Raw genomic sequence first — 16,197 nt, forward strand, 5'->3', positions numbered from 1 at the left:
ACCATCTCACATGAAACCACGCACTCTGCCTCCAGGATTGTTAAGGCCTGCCCTAGGAGTGACTTATAGGTTACTATGTGTCCAGTAAGGTTAGATATAGAGATACTATATCTTAGTAAGAGTTGATTACACCAACTTACCCCAGCTGAGTGATCAGCTATTTGTGTCAAATATGGAGGCCAGGCCAGGAGTGGCACAATACATGCTGCAGCCCCTGGTAGGCCTTGGATACACCTGTGCCCTGGGTACCTGGAGTACACTGTTACAGGGGCCTATAAGGTGAACCAGTTCCAATTGTGTATGCACCTAAGGTACATGGAGTCCATTTTAAGGAGAGAGCAATTAGCCTGGGGCCCTGAATAGCAGGATCCCAGGCCAACTATGTCAAAAACCAGCTAAACACCAGGCAAAAAGTTTGGGGGTAACCATAGTCAGATATCCACCTTCCTACACAAACCACTAAGAGGAACACAAAAGTAGCGGTCGCGTCCATTCACGGAGCGCGCTGCATACCGGAGAGGAAAGTGGGCTGCGCAAGAGGAAACAAAAGGTGCCCTTTAGTGTCTGAAACGGTTTAGTCAAAGCAGCATTCTTATGAGGTGGTGACCGCTACGTGAGGCAAAAGCTACGGAGAGCAAAAGATGGCGGTCGCGGTCTAGTCACACAGCACGCCGCATATCAGAAAGTGAAAATGCGGGCTTACCGCAGCACAAAAAAGGTATCCTTTGACGCAGTAGAAGTTCCACAGGCAAAAACTTCAGTTCAAGCCTGTCGTGGGGCCACTCCATCGGTCAACGTTTATAGGCTCCCTCGAAATCAGTCCAGAGTGGTATCAACTGGCCCTCATCTGCGTCGGCGCTCAAGCCACACCTCTCAGCGCTTTGTGCTTTTAAGCACTAGAAAGCACAGTTTTATATTTTATCTTTAAGAATTCATATCTTCGGTTCCCTACAGTGGATTTTTGTTGTTTTTGTGTCATTTTAAAGATACATTTATATTCCTATTTTTATACAGTGCTTTGGGATTATTTGTGTGTGTAGTGTCTTACTTATTTACTGTTTTGGTGATATTAAATGCTTTACACACCTGTCTCCTGAATTAAGCCAGACTGCTCATGAGCCAAGGTACCAAGGGCTGAATAGGGATTCAGTTATTGTTACTTGACTGGCCCTTATTTGTGATTGTGTTGTTATAACTAGCTGTAGGTACAAACCTTCGCCTACTTAAAAAGCACCTTCCAGCAATGACAAAACTACAAGCTTTCTGAATTTAAACAAATGTTCACATTTGTGGGACTTGACCAAGTATTTGCTGGTCAGTCTTCCATGGATATCATTTTGGGGTCTGCAGGGGTGGCCACATCGACCCCTGACTTGCCCTTTGTGACCCCTGACACTGCTTTTGCAACCCATGGCTTCGGAGGTGGCACAATCAGTACTATGAACTCAAGGGCAGCTCTTCTTTATTGTCATAAGTTGGCTTCCCCTTTCCTTGTTTTCTGTACATTTTGTATTACATTGATAGTGAAAAGTAGGTTAATATTCACTATCAGTGTAATAAAGAATGGATTAAAATTAGCTGATATGAGTTTCCCTGTCAGCTGAGGTAAGTAAAAATACTTTTAAATGAATGTTGTGAGTGTGCTTGTGGGTTAGAGTGTGTTTTGTAAGAGCAATTGTGTGAATGTGTGTGCATGTGTAAGCATGCGTGTGTTAGTGAAAATAAAGTTTCAATGAAGTGTGATGTCATTTCTGCTGCCCCTGGTATGTTGGTGAATTGACAATCATGCAACCTCCTAGGAAGAAATTCTATCCATGATATAGGGTAGGTACTGCAACTTTCATTCTGCAAAACTAGCAGATAAGCTGCAAGACTAAATCCGATCTGCCAGCACAAATAATCTCTGCCTCTGAGTGGTTATCATGGTTATAGAATTTCCATATGCAGAACCTTGTGAATAAACAAGCTCACTCAAAAACCTTGCAAATTGGTCCATAGATTTTTGGGGATATTATTTGAAGGTGAATTGTCAGTTCATGTACCTCTTCCCAAAATGCACAGGCTTACTTCGGCTTATGATAAATAACTGAATAATGCCCTGTCAAAAAGCATCCACATATTCAAAGATATTGCATGTATATAATGAGAACTTAGCAGGTTGCAGTGTATGTGTAAATATAATGTTGTTTACAATTTATTCAGATGGATTGATTAAGTAGTCTGCTTACTGTTTATCTATGCTCATTCTACTTAGGGGCTGATTCCGATCTCGTTGGGAAAGCCCTCTGTCCGAGTCTGTTCCGGAGTGTTTTCCAGCTGACTCGCACGCCGCGGCTCCGAACGCCCGAGTACGATGCGAACACGCGCTTACGGACATGGGTCGCTCGGAGGCACATTGAAATCAATGGGAGCCTGTTGTACTACGCGTACATAGGCTTCCATTGGCGAAAAAGGTACGTTGGGCAAAAAGGCGCCCCCTGTAGTGGGGAGGCGTCTGTGCCACCCGCACCGTACATGCCATGCACATGTTGGGGGGACCCTTGGGTCCCCCCCTGTGACCAACTACTACGGCTATGGGTGAAGGGGGGTCCGGCACGGACCCCCGAAGTCCGCTTACTGGAGCTTTTACGAGTCGAAAACTCTGTCTCGATCCCACTGTCCGAATCGCGCATCGGACTGGCTCCGTTGGAAATCGCTTCTATTGCACGGCACAGTTCGTTTTCGGTCGACACGTACGGAGTGATCCAGACCCGGAAACGTCTTAGTCTGCGATTTCATGTTTCACGCATTATACTTGCTCGCTCGTATAGTTGTACGAGTCGGTCTGAAAACACGTGTCTGGCTCCTACTTTTCCAGGCCGGATCGCGTTTGGAGCCATTCCGAGCGAGATCAGAATCGGCCTCTTAATATTTTAATGTATTTGCCCTCCTTAACGCCCAACTACCTAACTTGTTGTGTTCGAGAAGGATAAAGCTAGGCAGAAGTACATTCCTCTTTAAATCCACCTGTCTTGGATTGGTGGCATCAAAGCACCAATTGGACAGTACTTTTTGTGAAATTTTTCGAAACGAGGGCCTTCCAGGAGAGTAGTATGAAAATTACAGTTTCTCACCTGTGCTCCCTCCTGTTGTGTAAGAAATATTATAGAAGCTCAAAGTGTTCCCAAAGCTTTTACATTGGAGTACATGAACATAAACAATGCACTCTTCATGACATACAACAGTGATCACTGCCTCCTTATCCTCCTCAACACATCTGCCACCTTTCGCAATTTACGTCACTATGCCCTATGTATTCACTGATATCATGCATAAGAGGTTAACCTGGATGTACATTGTTACAACGCATGCTTTTACCAGGCATGCCTTTAAAACGCAGGTTTTTCAACTAAAGTCGTTACAACGACTTGCGTTGGGGGTGCTGGATAGTTAATAGTTTAATTTACTATTACAACTCCAGTCCCCGTGGATAGTAGGGAAGGTGTTGGATAGTAAATTAAACTATTGCCTATCCTAGAGCGGCCCCCAGCGCAAGTCGTTATAATGACTTGCGTTGAAAAACCTGCATTGTATAGGTACTTTGTGGTAAAAAAAGTTGCGTCGTAAAGGATGTTTCCCGTTAACGTCATACCTAGCTAACCAACAGCAGCTGGGCACTTCCATATCCCAGAGGCTGCGGTATTCAATGATGCTTCAAATTCTCCTTCATCATCTTGATTATCCACAAGAAGTTCAGGGGAGTCTGACCTACCAGCTGCAGGATCAAATTCTAGCAGTACAAATATGCAATGCTACCTGATGGCCTCATCAATCAACGGCTTTCAACATCTCAGAGATTGTGTATCCTTCAGCCAGGCCTAGATGTCCGTCACCTATGGCAAGCTTAAACTGAACAAAAATTAATTCTTATTGATCATCTATAAAATCAATACAAAAATAAACTCAAACAAAGGAATGTCTCCCAAATATGAAACTAGATACCAAGTTCTCTCCACAGACACCAAATCAATGGCTTCATCTTTGAAAGTGGCATCTCTTGTAACACACACATTGCCAAGAAAAGATAGAAGGCTGTCTGGTAACAGCTCGCACTCTTTTGCACTATATGAAATCATTCCTGGCCGAAGGTTTAAGATCCACGGTCCAGACTCAAGTCATATCCTACCTTGGTGGTGGCCATGCCATACTCGCTGGCTTCTCCAATTCCATGTTGACACCATTAAAGCTCTGATATGTATCCAGTGGAGGAGAAAGGGTTGAAGAGCTACGAACATATCACCTGACCCTGATTGATATACACATGCCACCATTTATAGTCTGTGTCATCTTCAGGACATACTGCATCACACACTGGGCAGTAACTACTAGTGTCTCAACCTGAATGGTAAATAAAAATCATGACACAATTTTACTCACCTACTTACTTTTTTTTACTCTGATTCCAGGTGAAACCTATCTCCTTGCAGTCAGACTCAATGCCAGGTTTTTCATGGCCTTCCTCTTTTTCTTTTCCTTTTCCCTTGAGGGTTCCAGGTGAGGGCTAGTCTGGTTGTATTTGATGTGGGCTTGTGGAGGGTGTGACCTATCCAGCCCTAGTGTCTTTTCATGATTTTTTCATAAGCAGGGAGTTGGAAAGTCTACTGCCATAGGTCATTGTTGCTAATGGTATTTGGCTAGCAGAATTGGAGAAGGTGTTGATGAAGGTCTGGACTTTGTTTGTGGTGGTCACTGCTGTTCTCCAATTTTCTGCTCCATACAGAAGGACCTATTTTACATTTGTTTTTAAAAGCCTGATCTTGGTTTGCAGCATTAGTTCCTTGGAGATCCAGATCTTCTTTAGCTGAATGAAGGCAGCCTTGCTTTGCTGATTCTTGCCTTGACATCAGCATCTGTGTTGCCCTGCTTGTCTATGACACTGCCCAGGTAGGTAAATGCTTCACCTTCTTCCAGTGCATTGCGTGCAAGAGTGACTACAGTTGTACTGGCCATGTTAGCCTTCAGGATCTTGGTTTTTCCCCTATAGATGTTGAGGTCAAATTGTGCTGATGTGGCTGCTACTTTGTTGGTCTTCTCTTGCATCTGCAGATGGGCATGGGAAAGTAGGACCAGGCTGTCTGCAAAGTCCAGGTCATAGAGCTGCGTGCAAGGTGTCCACTGGATCCAATTTATTTTCCGTGCTGTAAATATCTTCATGATCCAGTCTATGGCCAACAGGAAGAGAAAAGGTGAGAGCAAGCAACCTGGTGGACTTTGGTCCTCATTTCGAAGGCTTCTGTGAGTTGTCCTCCATGGACTACCTTGTGGGCACCATATCACTAGAGTTGAAATCAATAAATGTAGAAAAACAGACCAGGAGGAAAGCACCATTTATACATCCAGAATCCTCTGCATTACAGGGGCAACTTGTTACTTTGCAAGTTGAAAACAGGCTAATTTCTTCAAAGATGACCTCATTAACTAACCTTCATTAAGTATCCCTTCCACAGAAAAGCATTACACTACCTGTCCCCCTTACCATAATTATACACAGTGTCAAAAGATTCTTTACCCAGCATGTCCAATGCCCTCTTACTGCCCTCTCTTGCTTCCTGGACAGGTTCAGACAGCAGACATCTCACTATATACATAGAGTAAATACACATATACAAAAAGTATTTGAAAATAAAACAAACTTCAACAAAAGGTCTCATTCCTGGACAGTATAAACAAGTTTACTGACAACGGTACCTCGGTGACCCGGTTTGTGTTTACTATAAACATAAACTTATGAATTTGAAGATCAGACTCTTCCTGACATTAGACTTTCTGCCAAGCTGTGCTCAGTCAACCCCCAAACCCAAGCAAAGGCAAACGATGTATTTACTAATGGGAGTCACCAGCATAGACATTGTGCACCTGTCTAGCGCTCAGTACTTATGCAAGAAATTGTTCTATGAATTTCTTAATTAATTTAAAGTCCGCAGACATCCATAATCCATACTATTTTGCTTAAAGGGTGAGCAATCGCATGTTATGATCAGATTTACTATACTTATGGAAGTTGCTGCTGCAAAACTAAAGTCAAAAGTTAAGTGAACGGTGCCTGCCTCATAGGGAATGTAAAAAGAACACATGATGGATGGAATGCTGAAGAAATCAAATGTTCATCCCCAGTCACAGATGTGGATTAAATCATTTGCTTTTTTGCTCACCACGCCACCTCAGTTTAGACCCAGCCATATGCAAATCAGTCTCGACCCTGCTCACCATTGGAACAGTCCAGCCTGAGCTGATAGGCCAGGTCCTCCCTGGACCAGGTCCTTCCTGGACCTGAAGACAGGCATTCTGGGACCAGTTTTGGGGTTCACCCCTCGTCAGCCAGGGTAGCTTGAATTCAGTGGCTCAGCGAGCACAGGGCCCACTCCTGGCCGTACCCTTCATACTTAGGGCGACAAATGTAAAAAGAACTGATGATGGACGGAATGCTGAATAAATCAAGCATTCAGCCCCAATCACAGATCTGAGTTAAATAAAAAAAATTGCATGCCACACCACAACAGTTTGGACTCAGCCATATGCAAATCAGTCTTGATCCTGTTCCAAATGGGAACAGTCCAGCCCAAACTGCCAGGCCAAGTCCTCCCTGGGTCTGAAAGCAAGCATCCTGGAACTGGTTTTACCCTTATCAGCCAGGGCAGCTTGAATTCAGTGGCACAGTGTGCACGGACCCATATCTGGGCATACCCTTTATACTTAGGGCAACAAATGTAAAAAGAACAGATGATGGACGAAATGCTGAACAAATCAAACATTCACCCCAGTCACAGATCTGGGTTAAAACCATCATCATTTATTTTTGCATTTGTCGCCCTAAGTGGACAGGGTATGCTCAGATGTGAGTCCTGTGCTTGCTGTGCCACCAGATTCAAGCAGACTGGCTGATGAGGGGTGATACCCAAAACCGGTCCCAGGATGCTTGTTTCCGGTCCAGGCAGTACCAGGCCTGGTAGTTCGGGCTGGACTGTTCCTATGGGGAGCAGGGTCAAGACTGATTTGCATATGGCTGGGTCCAACCTGGAATGGCGTTGCGAGCAAAAAAAACAATGGCCATAACCCAGATCTGTGACTGGGGTGAATGCATGATTTGTTCAGCATTCCGTCCATCATCTTTTGTTCTTGCATTTGTTTCCCTAAGTTTAAGGGGTATGCCCAGACATGGGTCCCGATTCAAGCTAGCCTGGCTGGTGAGGGGTGATACCTTATTACCGGTTCCTAAATGCTTCTGTCCAGGGAGGATTTGCCCTGGTAGTTCGAGCTGGATTGTTTCCATGGGGAGCCGGGTCAAGACAGATTTGTATATGGCTGGGTCCAAACTGGAATGGCCCTGTGAGCAAAAACAATGATGAATTTAACCCAAATATGTTACTGGGGGTGAGTGTCTGATTTGTTCAGCATTCCGTCCATTATCTTTTCTTTTCTTTTTGCATCATTGTGAAAGCATTGGTTGGCCGAGGCGTGGCTTGGATGCCGAGGAGGTAGGCAGCGTGAGCCCGGAGCTCCGCGCCCGATCCCGAATATCATCCTAATTATCTGAACGGATCCCGGCGAAACTGGGAAAATCCAGAATCTGAAGGCATCACGGAGGGCACGGCGCTCACAGCGGACGGCCTAAAGCTGTTCCCGACCCAAACTTTGATTTTGAAAGTTGGCATCGGGCGTGAATCTATCGAGCTAAGATGGCGTCCTGAGCCTGAGACAAAGAAAAGACGGGAGCACGAGGCCGGACTCTTCTACTGGCCTGTTGCTGGTGGTGTTGGATGGATTGAAAGGCCCCTCTTGACTAATTCGGTGAACTCGGGCGACCTTTTCTCGCGCTGATGCGAGCTGCTGGGCGTCAGGACCACAAGTGGATGCGCTGAAGAAGGGACAACATGGCGACGGCTCTATAACGATGGCCCCGGCTCTCTGAGCACAAACTGGCATCAGACGACGTCAAACGGCTCATCGGAGACACCGGACCCTAGAGGCTTTACCCAGAGTGCTTGGAGCGGAGCCCGAGGTGCGAAGCACAGCAGGACTACCTGCTCTTATTGTCCGGAGAATTTCCTGGTGGTGGAGCCCTACAAAGAGTGGAGTGGGGGTGACGAGGTGACCCTAGAGGCCGTTATTCTTTGCAGTCAAGATGGTGAAGACGAAAGGGAAGGGGGAAGGAGCGACCGACACTGAGGCTGCAGAAGGAGCGGATCGTGATCAGTCTGCTCTTCAGCGCATGCAAGACCGTATATTGGAGGCCATCTCCATCACAAAAGACGCCCTGCAGCAGGACATAGCCCAGGTGGCGACGGGCTTGGGCCTCCTGAAAGCAGATCACGACAAGCTAAAGGACAGAGTGAAATCTGTGGAGATTACAGTTCAAGAATTGGCCCCGGACCATGCAGCGGTGAAAGCGCAGATGGCGGACGCACTAGACCGGCTGAAGGTGCTGGAGAGGAGGGCCGAGGATGCGGAAAACAGGAGTAGGCGCAATAACGTTCGCCTCGTGGGCCTGCCGGAAAAAATCGAGGGCGACGATATGGTGGGCTACCTCGATAACTGGTTACGCACTGAGGTGGCGCCGGAGGGACTGTCTCCTTTCTTCTCCCTGGAACGGGCCCACAGGGTGCCAGCTCGGCCGCCAGCCCCGGGCCTTCCACCTCGCCCGGTAGTGTTCAAGTTGCTCCACTACAGGGACCGAGACTGGTTGTTGCAGAGGGCGAGGGAAGTGGGGCCTTTTCAAGTGGATAATAACAGAGTCACCAGAGACTCAGAGGCTCAGGGCCAACTTCTTGTCCCTCAAGCGTGAGCTCCGTGGTGAGGGCATAAAATATTCCCTGCTCTTCCCGGCGAAGTTGAGAGTGGTGGTGGATGAAAAATCACTTTTCTTTACGACCTCGGCGGATGCCTGGGCCTGGTGGGACACTTATAAAGCAGGAACGGATGGAGCTAAAGCCAGGGCGGAGGAGGCTAGAGTGGCGCAGCCGATCAGGAAATCCCAACGGATTCGGAAAAATCGTCGGAGAACTGGCAAACCCTCTGTGTCACAAACAGAGACGGAGAGGAAGGCGGCTCTGCAGGCAGTCGTGGACTTATCTAGCGCAACCAGGAGCCAGTCTGGGAAGGGCACGGACTCTGATGAGCCGGGCACGGGGTCGGAGACGGGACTTTCGGAATTTGGTGGAGCCAAAGGCCCTATAGTGACACCGCAAACTTCTGGGGAGATCCTTGAGGCATGACACGCTGGACGGAGGGAGCGGCCTACTGGTCAGACACTGGGGCGCTATGCCCGTGAGCGCAGAACACTGTTATTTGGGGTTTCGTGATTCTGTGATGGGGGGATTGTGGGGCGGAATGTGCGGGATTGATTTGCTTTGACGAACCTTTCGACATCGATCCGCGCCCTACTGGCCCTTACGGTCATCGCAGTGGAGACTGCGAACACTAGTGCCTTTCTTTGAGGGGTAGTTGGGTGTGACAGTTTGGATGGGGTTGCTTCCAATTGTGGGGGGGCCTGTCCTGGGGGGGTGGGAACCGAGAGTAGTTGGGGTTGCTCCGGTTGTTTTGGGGAGGGGGGGGTTTCTTCTGTTTGGAGTGGGAGGGGTGAGCAGTTCGTGGTTGGCAAACGCGCATGGTCGATGACTTCTATTGTTCTATCTGTGTGTGTGAAGGGATATGGCTAGTACGGGGGCTCTGAAATGTGTGACCTGGAACGTGCGGGGTATGCAGACTATGGCACGAAGGCACAAGGTCCAGGCGTACCTCAAGCGTAGGGGTGTGCATATAGCGTTCCTACAGGAGACACATCTTAACAAGCAGGAAGGGATTGCGCTACAGAGGAGGTGGAGGGGGCAACTGTTTAACACGACGTGTTCAGCCTTCGCAAGAGGGACGTTGATTTGGATACGTGCAGGGGTCCCTTTCCAAGTCACTAAAACGCTGGTGGTCCCAGAGGGCAGATATGTAGCGGTGGAGGGGAGACTGAGGGGTAGGGCGGTATCCCTCTGCAGCGTGTACGCCCCCAATGTGGATTTGCCTGCGTTTTTATCCACACTCTCGGGCAAACTGGCGAGTTATCTAGCAGGGCCGGTGCTCATGGGGGGGGATTTTAACTCGGTGGTAGATGTTGATTTGGACAGGTCCCATCCCCCGCTGCGCGCATCCCCAGCACATAGGATGGCTAAGCGCAGGCTAGAATGGCAGGAGAGTTGGACCCTCAGAGACGCCTGGAGGACACTGCACCCCACCACTAGGGACTACTCCTTTCACTCGCATTTGCATGATCTGCATGTTAGGTTAGATGCTTTTCTGTGCTCATCACATATGCTCTCCAGGGTGGGTGGGGCGGAGTATTTGGCTCGAACGATGTCAGACCACAATCCTTTGTTGTTGTCCCTGAACTGGATGGTGGAAGTTAACTGTGTGCCAACATGGCGACTGCAACCTGACACCTTGGATGACTTGCTTTTCAGGGAGGCCCTTGGGGAGCGAATAGAGCGCTACTTTGTGGAGAATAGTGGCTCCGCCTCCACTAGGACAGTGGAGTGGGACGCGTTTAAGGTGGTGGTCAGGGGGCACTGTATTGGGAGCGCTGCGGGGGCCCGCAGGACTTTGCTGGATGATCTTGAGAAGGCGGAAGAGCGGTTGAGGGAGAAGGAGAGGGGACGCCCGAATCACCCCGAGCTACAAGAGGGGCTTAGTGGCGCCAGGGAAGCGCTAGCGGTGGAGTTGGAACGGCTGCATAGCTTTGACCATAAAACGTATATGACAAAGGCGCATGCGGAAGGTGATAAGGCGGGGTCAATGCTGGCGTGGCTTGCCAACCCGACCAGGCGGGGAGTGCCAATCATGATGATCCAGGAGGTGGGGGAGGAGCCTTGCCACACCCAAGCCGGGATACTGGATAGGTTCCGGGCATACTATGAATGTCTGTACGAGAGGGGAGAGACGGGCGGGGCGGATGAGTTGGGTGCCTTTCTAGGCGGGTTACAGCTACCGCGATTGGAGGAATCGGAGGCAGAGGAGTTAGGTAGGCCCATCACGATCGGGGAGATAGGGAGTGCAGTGAAGCAGATGGCCAGGAATAAGACTCCGGGCCTTGACGGTCTCCCGATTGAGTTTTATAGTAAATATTTGGAGTACCTAGCCCCGCAACTACAATTGGTTTATAATGAAGCGCAATCGCGTGGCCGGCTCCCAGGTTCCATGTGTGAGGCCCTTATGATCCTGTTATTAAAACCAGGCAGGGAGGGCGCTGCTCTATCCTCCTACCGTCCGTTGTCCATGCTTACAACGGACTACAAGATCCTGAGTAAGATCCTGGCGAATCGACTACTGGCCCACATGACCGGTCTGGTTCACAAGGATCAGTGCGGCTTTATCCCAACACGTAACACCACCCACAATATCCGCAGGCTCACCAGGTTGATGGGGGCCCACTGGTCGGATACCATTACTCCGTTTGTACTCTCTATAGACATCGAGAAGGCCTTTGACAGTCTTGAATGGGGTTATTTGTACGAGGTAATGCGGCGTTTCGGGCTGGGGGACGGATACATCAACTGGACCAAAGTCCTGTACACCGAAGCTGTAGCTAGAGTCAGGGTTGGCTCACTGATTTCGAAGCAGTACTCCGTGCGACGAGGCACTAGGCAGGGGTGCTCCCTCTCTCCCCTCCTGTTTGCTTTGGCAATGGAACCCTTTGCTGTGGAGGCCAGATCGGGCTGCCACTATGCAGGACTGATGTATAGGGACAGGCCGCATCTCATTTCGTTGTATGCAGATGACCTGCTGATGTTCTTGGCCGATGCGGACGTAGAGCTCCTAGGGGCGAGACGGCTGCTGGAGCGGTTTGGACGAGTGTCGGGCCTGAAGGTCAATTGGCCTAAATCCTGTTTATTCCCCCTGAGATCAGGAGAACCGTGCCCTCTCAAGGCGCAGGAACTCCGGTGGGAGCCGCATTGTCTGCATTATCTAGGAGTTTACGTCTACCATACCCCAACGGATATGCTGGATGGTAATATCAACCGTTGCATTACCGCCCTGAGAGGGAGTATGGATTTTTGGTCCACTCTTCCACTATCACTGGCTGGTCGGATCTCCCTACTTAAGATGGTGGCTCTGCCCAGGCTGTTGTACTACTTTAGGACGCTCCCGGTATGGATCCCAGGCTCTGTTTTCCGGCGCCTGAGGTCACTGGTCATAGCGTTTCTCTGGGGCACTGGGAGGCGGCGCATTGCGCTGGATACCCTTTTGCGGCCCAAGGATGAGGGAGGCATGGCGGTGCCTGATTTTGAGGGTTATTATCTAGCAGCTCAGTTGCAGGCTTTCACTCAGGAGGTCGCGAGGGTATATAGAGGCCCGGAGCATGCTAGAGATGAGGGCACCCCGCGGCATGTGCTGGCGTACATTACATTGCATCAGAAGCTCTTGGTGAGAGACCTGACAGTGGAGGAACAGACATTTCGGCTCTGCTGGAATCGGGCGCGCAAACGAGCGGGGGTCCGCCTTATGTATGCTCCTGAAATCCCGTTGGGGATGGTTACGGCCCTCTCTCACGGAGGGGACTGGTCGCGTTTATTGGGCTGGGAAGAGGCTGGAGTCCAAATGCTGGGCGACTTGTACGAGGATGGTGTGCTGCTCCCGTTTCAGGAACTGCAGGAGCGGTTCGACCTCCCACGAGGCGACTACTTGTTGCATGCGGCGGTAACGGGCGCTATGCAGGACCATTGGGGAGAAGGGCTACAGGAACCGGGGATCTCCTTGGCGTGCCAATATACGATGATGGCGGCCGGGACCTTTAAGGCTGTCACCTGTTTATACTCCAGGATGTTGCGGGAGGCTTTGCAGCCGCTCGCGGCTTTGAAGGCCAAGTGGGAGTTGGACCTCCAAATGGAGATCCCTGATGCGACCTGGGGTCAGCTGCTGCGACGGGCACGGAAAAGTTCGAGAAACGCCAGGTTTCAGCTAATACATTTTTACATTATTCATCGGGCATACCTCACACCGGGGAAAATACGGCAATACTTTGGGGTGGAACAAGCAGCCTGTCCCAGATGTAATACAGTTGGAGCGGACTTGGGTCACATGCTGTGGGACTGCCCTGCCCTGGGGGATTACTGGCAGGAGATTGGGAGGGCTCTGAACAATGCAACGGATAGGGACATACAATTCACCAAGGCGGTGGGGGTTCTACATTGGTTTCCGCACACGTCTAAGAATAAAAATACCAGTAAATTTATAGATCTGGGGCTGATCCTTGCAAAGCGGGAGATCACGAGAAATTGGAAGTCGAAAGCGGGACCCACATTTAAGCGATGGTATGGTGAATGTTTGCGGTGGGCGGCATGCGAAAGCACCTTGAGGTACCAGGTGGCTTGGAGAACGAATGATGAGAAAGCTATGGAGAGGGCGACTGCATGGGAAATGATGGTACAGGCACTCCGAGATGATGCTGACGAGGGGAGTGAAGAGATGGAAGCAGTAGGGGCAGCTAACCCCGCTAACTTACCCGGGGACACACCTTAGCGAATGTATAAGACCTTCCTTCAACACACCAGACTTTACTCTGACTAGTAATTTTGCACAGCGCGGCCACGGGGAGGGAGGGGAGTTTCGAACTGTTGGGGTGATGGGGGGAGAGTGTTTGTTTAGGGGTGGGGGAGGGGTGAAAATCACAAAAGCAACCCACTTTTTCTTGCAACAATGATGTCGGACAATGAAGTATGCGGCAAGAAATGTCCTAATGGCAAAGGCAGCACTGTCTTCTTTATGGGGACGTGCCACTCAGGATGGGGGACAACAATCATCACTGTATCTTCTTGTTATGCTATCTGATTGTACTGTGAAATTACTGTCTGTACATTTATTTTGGTGATGCAATAAAAACGATGTTACAAAAAAAAAATTGTGAAAGCATTGGTTGCCCTCAAGGTTGTGGCTTAAGGGGTCAGGGTGTTACACCCCTCTAATAAATGTATTTTCTGGTAAATAATTGAGTACAGGTGCTTTCAGTCAGGTTTGGTGAGGTGTCTGTCAGATTTCACCAGGACTTTTTACCACATATAGACAAATGCGCATACACACTATCTCCCTCTCTCTGTTTTTAAGGTCCTGAAAACGTGTGGTTATTTTACCAAATATTGTGATTTCTCTCATTTACCAGCCCTACCAATCTGCATTCCTCTCTCTACCTTTTCACTGTCCCTTAAGACCCTCTCATGCACCCTACTTGTTTTATAATGTATTTTAACATTATATAGTTGGGAAATCTGAAGCTCACACCCTCTCAATCTTACTGACCAAGCCACGCTCAGGGTTGTCCCCTTTGATAAAAAAAAAAACAATTATTTAACAGTACCAAGCTGATTACCTCATCCAGCACCAAGAAATTAACCCCACTTTTATCCTTTTTCGTCTTTATTTGTATGTATATACAGGAATGATTGAATTAACAGTACAGCATAAAGTATTACCATTATTTGTAATGTGCATATGAGGATCTTACAATTACGGCAAAGAACTGTACCTGTGCTCCTAGACCTGGAGCTGCGTACTTACTATCAATGTCAACAAACGGAAAAACATTTATGAAGATTTCCTAGCCAAGACTAGGGATTTCCCACGCCCAACGGTTACATATGGCATGTTACATTTTTGTGGTTCAGAGTATGAGGCCAGACACTCAGCTGACCCACATGTTTTAACTTTCGAAAGTATCAGAAAAGTGTAGTTTCATAATATCCATGTTTATCATGCAGTGTGCTTTTAATATGCAAATGTCGAGTTACCAGAATGGAATTGGGTTTCCCAAATGGGCAAGCACTACCTTACAATTCTTAAATTGCAAACTCACTGGTAACGAGCTCCTCACCATGCTGAAATATTTATGCTGGAAATTAATCCAAATTTTGCACTTTTAAGTTAAGAGTTCTACTACTGCAGTACTATTAGCCACTTGTTTAGGAACACATAGAACTAAATGAATATTGGACTGGTCTATATAGCAATTAGGCAGAGCCCGATGGGCTGGTTTGTTAGGTCAGTGTGTGGGGGCTTTTTGTGGCTGTTTGTGGGCCTCTAGTCTGGTCTGCTGTGCCGTTGTTTACTGCTAATTTCCATGATATTAAATAAACATTGCCTACATAGGATCAGATCAATGGAGTCTTCCATACCTTGCAAACAACTTAAAAAGCGTGTCTGTGCAAGTTCAAAATCGTCCTGATATCCATATGTGGTACAGTTTTTTTTAAAATAGCTGATTCACTAATGGGTGCCACTTTTAGTTTGGCGCCCAGGCCTATTTTCTGCCCCAGTCCGCCGATGGCTAAATGTACGGTGTTGATGGAAACTATTTCCTGCTAATGACTGTATTCATTTGGCATAGATGTCAAACTGATAATGCCCACTTACTGGACACCTCTGCATGTAATTTTAGACCTGTTGAGAGAGGAATCAAGGCTGATTGGAATCCAGCACTGTGCATTGCTATACATGGCTGACCTATGGGAAGCTGCTTGCTTCTCTCTATTTCCTGGTATTAGAAAAGTTTCCAAAACACAGTTGCTCCGACAGCTGGCATTTCTGACACTGAATTTAGACATAGCTTTCAACGTGTGATAAAGTTAACTGAGACATACATATATCACAGTGTTTACTGCCGCTAATGTAAATCATATGAATATGAATGTATATCATATGGGGTGCCTTTGAATCAGAAGTAACCAATAATAAAATAATTCTGGGAAACAAAGTGAGTATCAGTTACTCCGGAGACTCATCACTAGTAATGCATTTGTGCTTTCCCATTGGTAATGGGGGCAAATTAAACATCAATGTTCTGGACGTATGCAGTGCCCATAAACTAAACAAAATAATTGACTTGCAGAAAAAATGCACTTGTAAAATTTGGGATTTGAAACAATGGTTATACCCAAACATTATAGAATTCATCTAACAGAAGGCCTAGTTTGAATCTGGATTTAATCTCTGCAGTTAATTAGGGCCTGATTCACATAGGTAAACTTACTCTTTCGTATAAATGTACAATATTTTTGGTACACATGAACTTTAAGTTTATTTTTACTAATAGTAATTTTACGATTGCGGAGACTCCACACATAAAAAGATAGGCGAGGCCTATCTTTTTATAAATTGAGTATCCGCAGACGTATAATGGAGGGGATG

Source organism: Lissotriton vulgaris, chromosome 9 (genome assembly GCF_964263255.1).
Source record: "Lissotriton vulgaris chromosome 9, aLisVul1.2, whole genome shotgun sequence".
Taxonomy (NCBI): domain Eukaryota; kingdom Metazoa; phylum Chordata; class Amphibia; order Caudata; family Salamandridae; genus Lissotriton; species Lissotriton vulgaris.